Source organism: Neofelis nebulosa, chromosome 12 (genome assembly GCF_028018385.1).
Source record: "Neofelis nebulosa isolate mNeoNeb1 chromosome 12, mNeoNeb1.pri, whole genome shotgun sequence".
Classification (NCBI taxonomy): domain Eukaryota; kingdom Metazoa; phylum Chordata; class Mammalia; order Carnivora; family Felidae; genus Neofelis; species Neofelis nebulosa.
Genome location: NC_080793.1, coordinates 36,475,145 through 36,484,252, shown reverse-complemented (window position 1 = coordinate 36,484,252; position 9,108 = coordinate 36,475,145). Strand labels below are relative to the sequence as shown.

The window sequence follows — 9,108 nt, the reverse complement described above, 5'->3', positions numbered from 1 at the left end:
TCTGGTTCTGCACCATGGGGTCCCCTGTCAGAGGCCTCCTTTCAGCTCCATCCCCCCTTTCCACATTGGATGCTGCAGTTTCTGGCCTGAGACATGATCAGTGCACCCTGAGCTGAGTGCTGTTTTCTTTTCCTCCCAGGTGAGGACAATGTTTAAATTTACTTGAAGGTCCTATGAAGGGGATGAAAAATAAATAACAGAGTGGGAACTTACCTACTAGAAAGAGACTTGCTGCTCACCTCACCACCATGTGGCCTGCGCTTCTGGAAAATCTCTCTAAACCCGGCTTTTCCTGGATGTCTTCTTGGCAGAACTCTGGGAGGCAGGTAAGACCTGGATTATCAAGACTGCTTCACAGATAAGGAGATGGGGCTCAGAGAGAGAGAGAGTGGAGGGGACCGGAAGCTGGGCTGTGGGCCCTCACACAGGGCCTTTTCTTTTGCATCTCTGCTCACCCCAGCCCCAACAGCAGGTGCAGAAAGGGCTGCCCAGATGCACAGGGCTCTGAGGCACCCAGTCAGATGCTCCCTGAGCAGGGCTGGGGGAGGCAAAATGTCTCTATAATGAGCACTTTTGTCTGCAAGGGCATCCCCATCACAAACTATTGGTTTTTATTTTTAATGGAGAGATTTGTAAATGGGGTGCATATTTATTTTGAAATATTGGGAAAGTAAAGATGGAAGGGGTCTGATCTCACCCTTACCTCTCCTGTCTGGCTGACAGTCCTTTCCTTGCCTATATCTCACCACCATGCCCTTCTCTATTGCTTGCTAACCACTTGTACCTCCCGAGTCAGATAGACTGAGGCCAGTGTTCAGCCCCTCCACATTCTAGCTGTGTGACCTGGGGAAAGTTACCTAACTTCTCTGAGTCTCCATACCTTCAGCTATAAAAGGGGGATAACAATTAAGGTGACTGTTGAGGTCATCCAGACTGGGTGGGACACTAGGTCAGGACAACAGGCATAAAGCAAGATTGTTCCAGCAAACCAGGATATGCAGATGCTTAGTGCTAAGAGGAGTTACCTATTCAGGGGTTGTTAAAAGGAAGAAATGATAAAATGCACAGATTAATGAGCATAAAGCTGAGAGTTCAAGTTCTCAATATAAGACAGCTTTCCTGTTATTATTTTGCATTCTTTCCATGCCAGGACATGTGGTGACCTTCTTTTTTTTGTTGGTTATTATTATTGGCATTTCATTTTTATTTATTATTGGTATTTTTAATAATTTATTGTCATGTTAGCTAAAATATAGTGTATACAGTGTAGTCTTGGCTTCAGGAATAGATTCCCACGATTCATCACTTACATACAACACCCAGTGCTCATCCCAACAAGTGCCTTCCTCAATGCCCGTCTCCTATCTTCCCCTCTCTCTGCTCCCATCAACCTTCAGTTTGTTCTCTGTATTTAAGAGTCTCTTATGGTTTGCCTCCCTCTCTTTTTGTAACTTATTTTTCCTTCCCTTTCCCTATGGCCTTCTGTTAAGTTTCTCAAATCCCACATATGAGTGAAAACATATGATATCTGTCTTTTTCTGACTGGCTTATTTCACTTAGCATAATATTCTCCAGTTCCATTCATGTTGTTGCAAATGGCAAGATTTCATTCTTTTTCATTGCCAAGTAGTATTCCATTGTGTATATATATATATATATATATATATATATATATATATGTGTGTGTGTGTGTGTGTGTATATATATGTATATACACACCACCTCTTCTTTATCCATTCATCAGTTGATGGACATTTGGGCTCTTTTCATAATTTGGCTGTTGTTGATAGCTCTGCTATAAACATTGGGGTGCATGTGCCCCTGTGAATCAGCACTCCTGTATCCTTCCTAGTAGTGCTGTTGCTGGGTCATAGGGTAATCCTATTTTTAATTTTTTGAGGAGCCTCCACGCCATTTTTTCAGAGTGGCTGCACCAATTTGCCTTCCCAGCAATAGTGCAAGACAGTTCCCCTTTCTCCACATCCTCTCCAACACCTGTCGTTTCCTGAATTGTTCATTTTAGCCACTCTGACTGGTGTGGCATGGTATCTCAGTGTGATTTGTGTTGAGCATCTTTTCATGTGTCTGTTAGCCATCTGGATGTCTTCTTTGGAAAATTGCCTATTCATGTCTTCTGCCCATTTCTTCACTGGATTATTTGCTTTTAGGGGGTTGAGTTTGTTAAGTTCTTTATAGATTTTTGATACTAACCCTTTATCTGGTATGTCATTTGCAAATATCTTCTACCATTCTGTTGGTCCCCTTTGAATTTGGTTGATTGTTTCCTTTGCTGTACAGAGCTTTTTATTGTGATGAGGTCCCAATAGTTCATTTTTGCTTTTATTTCCCTTGCCTTTGGAGACATGTCAAGTAAGAGTTGCTGCGGCCGATAGTGACCTTCTTTTGAGGGAGAATAAAATGTCTGAGCTGAGACTCCTCACCTTCAGCGCATGTGTAATTCCACACAGAATTCAGTGTTGGCATTTGATTCTCTTTTAAGGCTGGGTGTTGGGAATGATCCTGATGGCTCTGAAGTGCCCCTGCCTGGAGGCCTTGGGCTATGATGGGATGAAGTCATATATGGTCACTGGCCAAGATCCTGGAGGGCATACATCTGAATTGGGGATGAAGGCCATGTTTGTAGGAGTATTCCTCTGTCTTCTGCTAATACTTGTCATTGCTTATGACAGGATGTAGGTTGTGAGGTGGGCGGGTGGTGGGAAAGACCGTGCTGCTCAGTTAAGCCTAGAAAATGCTTCTGGAAAGGTCACTCCTGGGAGTTGGTCTTGGGGGCTGGGATTGGATAGCCCTGATGCCATACCCTGGAGAATTCCAGGGAAGCTGCTGAGGGGTCCCGGTAATTCAGAGAAGCCACAGAAGAACAATTAGGAATCCTTCATCCCTGGGTGTTGTTAATCATAGTTACCATCTAAGGCTGGGCCTCCCAGTCCGATGCAGGTATATACGTGTGCTCTAAGGGAAGGCATTTCATAGCTCAAGGTGGATACACCCATATGTAACTTTTTTTTTCTTGTAAGTGCCCCAGTTTCCTCACTTGTGCTCCTGTTCTGCCTGATGCAAAAAAAAAAAAAAAAAAAAAAAAAATCAATCTAGTGATTTCTTATGGAAGTCATTAATATTCAGGGACTTCTCAGTGACTTCAGGGTTTAGAGCTTTGTCATGCTCAGGATTGTTCCCTCATCAGGATTTTCTGTCTGACCCACCCTGTGGGTTGAGACTAAGTGGTGAGAAGGCACTGTTACTCATCCTCTATCTCCTTGGTCCCTTCTGGCCCGTGTAGACAGGTCCCTTTGGGCTGAAAACCCACTGAGTGTGGCTGCAGCCAACTCTGAGGGTCATTCTGGCCACAAAACTCTGATTGGCTCACAACCTTCTCTTCCAGCCAACTTCAGTGCCCACTTTGGGAGCCGTGAGGATTTTCTGAGTGTCTTGCTCTGTAGTCTGGGGCTGCAGGAAACCGTGGGGTTGGGGGCAGCACTGGCTCTCTCATGTCTAGGTCTACCACATCACCCACCCTGTTCTCTAGCCACTGCTTTCTCTCCAGCAGTGGGTGCAGGCACACAGGCTCTCTGCTCTGGGGTCTCCACGCTTGTCTGGGGGCCTCTAGCATTTTCTCCCCTCCTGTGAGATTTCATTTGAAGAGGGTGGATGTCAGGGGTCTGAGTGCCTTTTCTCTAATCTGGGTGGGCAGGTGGATCCTGCCTTGTCTATCCTACACTTGGGCCGTAGCTCCTGAACTTAAAACCTAAGAACTTGGGACTTTTATTCTTTGGTCCTATTCAGACAACTACCCTCTGGGGTAATGATGAGAGTGGAGTGGGGCATGAACGCTCTCATGTGGGGTGGGGGCCATGGAACTAAAGGAGTACGAGGGAGACAGTAAGAACAAACTGATTAATGTCTCAAATTCATGTCTTGTCACAGGGATGTTAAAAATAGAGTAGTATTGCATATACTCTTTTATTAACTTCTTTTATACATCATGAATATTTACCAGGGTCATTATATGTTCTTTTGTAATATCATTTTAGTGAATGCACTGCATTTCATTGTGTACAAGTCTCCGAATCAAGCCATTTCCCTTTTGTTGGACGTTCAGGTTGTTTTTCACCTTTTTTAGTCTCAGAAAAAAATGCTGGGACAAGTTTCCTTGGACATAATCTTTGTGCACATCTCTGTTTCCTCAGAATACATTCAGAATACATAAGGATGTTTATTTTAACATAGCCATGGGAGGATATTCCCACCTCATCTCAACACAAGCTCTTGTGCACATCTCCACAGACACACATGCACACACACACGCACACACATGCACAGGCACACACTGCCGCACACAGTCTTGAGGTTGTGTCTGGCACAGCGCTCGGCACAGAGCGGCTGCTCCAGTGAAAGTGTTCATGGTTCTAAGGGAGCGGGAGACACGGGGCTATAGAAGGGGGGGCAGGGGGAAGGGACCGTACACATTCTGAAGAAGATGCCCGGAACTTGGCTTTGAAGGAGCAGCGGGGTAGAAAATAAACAGAGACAGAGAAATGGGTAGTTCAGGCAGAGGAAATGGTGAAGGAAAAGGCCCAGAGGTAGAAAAGTGTGTGTTTAGGGAAAAGCAAGGAGTCTTGTTGTGGAAGGGCATGGGGGGTGCAGATGTCCAAAAAAGATGGCTTTGAATGTGGCAGAGGAGAACCCCCAGTTCTTGCCCGATTATGAAAACTCTCCAGCCGGGAGCGATGCAGGTGCGCCGGGAGTATGGGTGAGTATAGTTGTCAAATAAAACACAGGATACTGTTAAACTTGAATATCAGATATAAAAATGAGTCTTTTTTTTTTGTACATATATGCTCCAAATAAGCATGGGGCACGCTTATCCTAAAAAATGACTCATTATTTATCTGTAATTTGGACTTAACCGGGCATCCTGTATTTTTATTCACTAAATCTGGCAAGTCTGTGTGTAAAGAATGCAGGAATGCCGTAGCGTCAGAGGCGTCATTACCATTTTTTGGGCCATTGCTTCATGAGCAAAGACAGATCGAAGTGTGTGAATCCCCACTGCACCTAAATGCAGATAAACATGACGAACGGTAATGGCTCCAGAGGAGCCAACGGGAGCATTTCCAGGAGCAGGTGAGCGATGGGCGTGCTGGAAACGAGCATCTGGGCGCTGGAGCTCAGGCCCCACCTGCCGTTCCTGCAGTGAGAGCTTCCCAGGGAGTCTCTTCTGAAGGAGCGAGGCTCTGGTCTGGAGAAACAAGGCTGGAAGTGGCCATTGGGTCCCAGGCTAGCCTACTTAAAGTCCATTCTGCTCATACAGGGCAGAGTTTTAGCAATATTATGAGAGGCTTGTGTGGGGGGCTTGCCTGGAGCCCAACTTCTATTTGGAACCCTCTTTCTATGGTGATAGGAACTCTGTGGTCCTTGACTGGAGGGGAAGATGGAGGCATCAGAAACGTACCCCCTTCAATGCAACACTGGCTGCAGTGGTCTCTGGACTAGGAGAGTCAGGGGAGGGAAGAAAGGGGAGGGCATGCGTATTATTCTCTCCAGCAGTCAGACCCTCAGGGGAGGAAGTATCATTTACCATACACCAACTAAGAGCTAAATTCTTCCGGTACATTATCTTAGGTAATTTTACAACATTTGTTTGTGTTAGCCCATTTTACAGAGATGGAAACTGAGGCTCAGAGTGGTGAAAGAACCTACCTAAAGTGCAAAAACAGCAGAGCCAGGACTTGATCTATGTCTACATAGCTCCAAAATCTTGGTTCCTTTTTTCTGGGTCACACTAGCAATAACTCCCACCATGTGCCTCAGGACTAGATGTCAAGATCCCACATTCCTGACTCTCTGAGCTGCCCATAGCTCCTGATCCAGACTGTTCCAGCATGTACTGGCCAGTCATTTATCTACCAAGACTCTTGCTCTGTGAATGCCAAAACTGGTGGCTCTTGTCATGTGTCCAGGAGGAGCTCAGTGTCGCTCCTTCTTTTCCCAAAACCCCTTTCACCTCTGACTACTTAGTCTCCAGGCTTTCTGAGCCTCAGTTTGCACCTGTTCATGAACCTTCTGGAATTATTGGTGACCCCTAGGGGAGAGCTCCCAGGGTGAGGGATGGGGCAGGAACTGAATTGGTTCTCTCTTCCTCTTGGCTGCTCCAGATGTGTCCATAGAGAGGAGAGAGGTGAAAGCCTCACAGGCTACAGCTGTCCAGGCAAGAAGAGCTGGTCCACTTGCTTAAATGCTGATCGTTCCACACTGAGCTCATCTGCCTGGACTGTTTGATATCTGATGCCTCAGTAGGCATCAGAGGTCTCACTCCTGTGAAGTACTAAGATAGTTGTCCTGATGGGGGCAAGGTTGCCAGATCAGATATAGGATACCTAGTTAAATGTGAATTTCAGATAAATAGCAAATAACTTTTTAGTATAAGTAGGTCTCAAATAACAATCATCTTCCCAGTGATCCTGAGGGCCTATGGCTAATCCAGAAAGGTGACTGGGGTTGTTGCCTTTGTCCCCAAATTGTCCCCAAAATATACTAAAAATTATTCATTACTTATTTGAAATTCACATTTAGCTGGGTGTCCTTTCTGGAAACTGTAGATAGGTGGGTGGTCCTCCTTCCTTACTAGTTCAGGGACCCAGGCTCTAACACTTACTGGACCTGTCACCTTTAACCCGTGGCTGTCAAGGTTCATGATGCTTATTTGCACGAGACTGATGGAAAAGGAATACGCATGGAGGATCACATGGGGTTTATATGTGAATAGACCACATGGTTCTGCTGTCATGGTTCTGCTCTCATTCCATTCACCAGAACCAAGGACATGGCCATGCCCAACTTCAAGGAACTCTGGGAAATGTAGTCTAGCTCAGTGTTCAGGAGAAGTGGAAAGAGGTTTCACAAAGAGCTGGTCAGTTTCTACTATTAGAAGGGGCAAGGGGTGCTTTTAAAAGAAGGAATGCTGTCTTCTCTAGGGTCATCTTTTTAAGTCTACAGTTTATTTCAGCAAACACTCACTCCAGGAGGGAACAAACCTGTGCCTGTGTTTGTTGATGATAATTCTTCCCTCTGCTTCCCTGGCAGCAAACAAACAAACAGAACATTTATTTCCTCTGTGTTGAGAATAGTTTTCTCTAGACAAAGGCTTGGTAATGGATTATCAAGTTTTATGTTCTTAAACAAGCAGCAGGAGGGAGAGTTAAAACTTGAATCTTGGCATCCGACAGAACTGGGATGGATCCTGGTAGAGCCTGGTATCATCTACTAGCTGTGGGACCTTGGACAAGTTACTTAACCTCTAAGGGCTGAAGTTCTACTATCTGTGAAATGGGGCTAATGGCATTTATCTAGTTGGTTTCTATGAGGACACAGCATGGTCCAGCACTTGGTGTGTGACTGGAGCTCAACAAACAAGAGTGACCTCCCTGCTCCTGTCCCTTCTATGTTCCTGTACCAGGGCCTTGTCTTGATCCTGAGCTGAGCCTGTCTGGGGGACTGATTGGAGGGTCCTCCAGGAATCTGACTGCAGCACTGTGGCAAATCGATAAACTCAGCTTGGCAATAAGCCTGGAGCCATTAGCAAGGAGTAAATATCTGTCTGAGGACTTTTATCCTGGTCTAAGTCCACCATGGACTCATGTGCAGGACTTTTATCCTGGTCTAAGTCCACCATGGACTCATGTGTAGGAGTCCACATGGACTCCTGTGGGGAGGGAGCTGCACTGGGTAAGCATGAAAAGGACTGTTCTAATCCAACCTCTGCAAATCACTGGAACACAAGCCTCCTTGCAGCAGCAGAGTAGGGAAGAGGCAGTCCCCAGAGAGACACAGACTGGCTGCGGACTACCTACGGTTCCCAGCACATCTGTGGTGGAGAAGGCCTGGTGGAGGGTGGCTTACAGGTGGCCCCAAAACAGGGGTGGGGTGTTCTCCTATGATTTGGTGGGCGCTGAAGGAGGAGATGAAGCAGTAGCTGATAGGACTTGCTGATAAAAATACATGAGCTTTCCGGGACCAGTTAAGGAGGTACTGAAAGCAGCTAGAAATTTGGAATTATCAGGTGGAGGGAGTACAATGAATCAGTGAAACACTGGCATCAGTAATGATGTGATTCTATTTTAAACCCAGAGCTGGCATGGCTGGGCTAACCCAGGTTACTTTATTTTCGTCAAAGAATACCTCCCCCAAAATGGTACATATATACAGCGAAATAAACTATTCAGCTCTAAAAAAGAAGGAAATCTTGCCATTTGCAGCAGCTTGATGGACATGGAGGGCATTATGCTAAGTGAAATAAATCAGACAGGGAAAGACAAATATCATATGATCTCACTTATAGGTGGAACCTGAAAAAAAAAACCCCAAAATAAAAAATGATCTTGTAGATACAGAGAACAGATTGGTGGCTGACAGAAGCAGGGGTTGGGAAGTGAGAGAAATGCATGAAGAGGTCAAAAGGTACAAACTCCCAGTTATAAAATAAATACGTCACGGGGATATGATATACAGCATGGTGACTATAGTTAACAATACCGTATTGTATATTTGAAAGTTGCTGAGAGAGTAGATCTTAAAAGTTCTCATCACAAGAAAGAAAAATTACAACCTTGTGAGATGATGGATGTCAACTAGACTCACTGTGAGCATTTCACAATCTATACAAATATCAAATCATTGTTATGTATCTGAAACTAATGTAACATTATATATCAATTATATCGCAATAAAATTTTTGTAAGTAGTTTGAAGGAAAAAAAAAAGAATAGCTCCCTCAACCAAAGCTGATTGTTTGTTGCATGAGTGTGTCCCCCTTGACTCCCAGCCCTCAAATGGTTTGCCTTCCCCTTGGGGGTCTCTGCCCTTCAGAGATGGTTTGCCAGCTTTGATTCAGACTCAACCTCTCCATTCTTTTCCTGCTTGCACCCCACAGCCCTCCTCACGGAAAGATTGTCTTCTGGTTTCTGGATCGTTCATTTCGGTTGTGTGGCTCTTGCCTGGCAGAGCTTTTTCTGCTCTGAAAAACTCCGATTGCAAATAGTTCAATAATACATGTCCTCCCAAGTTTTAAGATTCGGGCTTATGTAATTG

The 9,108-nt window shown here is 45.1% G+C and overlaps 1 long non-coding RNA gene across 2 annotated transcripts in view; it reads left to right on the top strand.

Moving 5' to 3' along the window:
* Positions 1-226: 226 nt before the first annotated feature.
* Positions 227-9,108, top strand: part of LOC131491679 (uncharacterized) — a 67,338-nt gene continuing 58,456 nt past the window's right edge. For both annotated transcript variants that reach the window (XR_009251596.1, XR_009251595.1), the window contains exon 1: positions 227-326. This is a non-coding gene — a long non-coding RNA (uncharacterized LOC131491679). The remainder of the gene's footprint in view (positions 327-9,108) is intronic.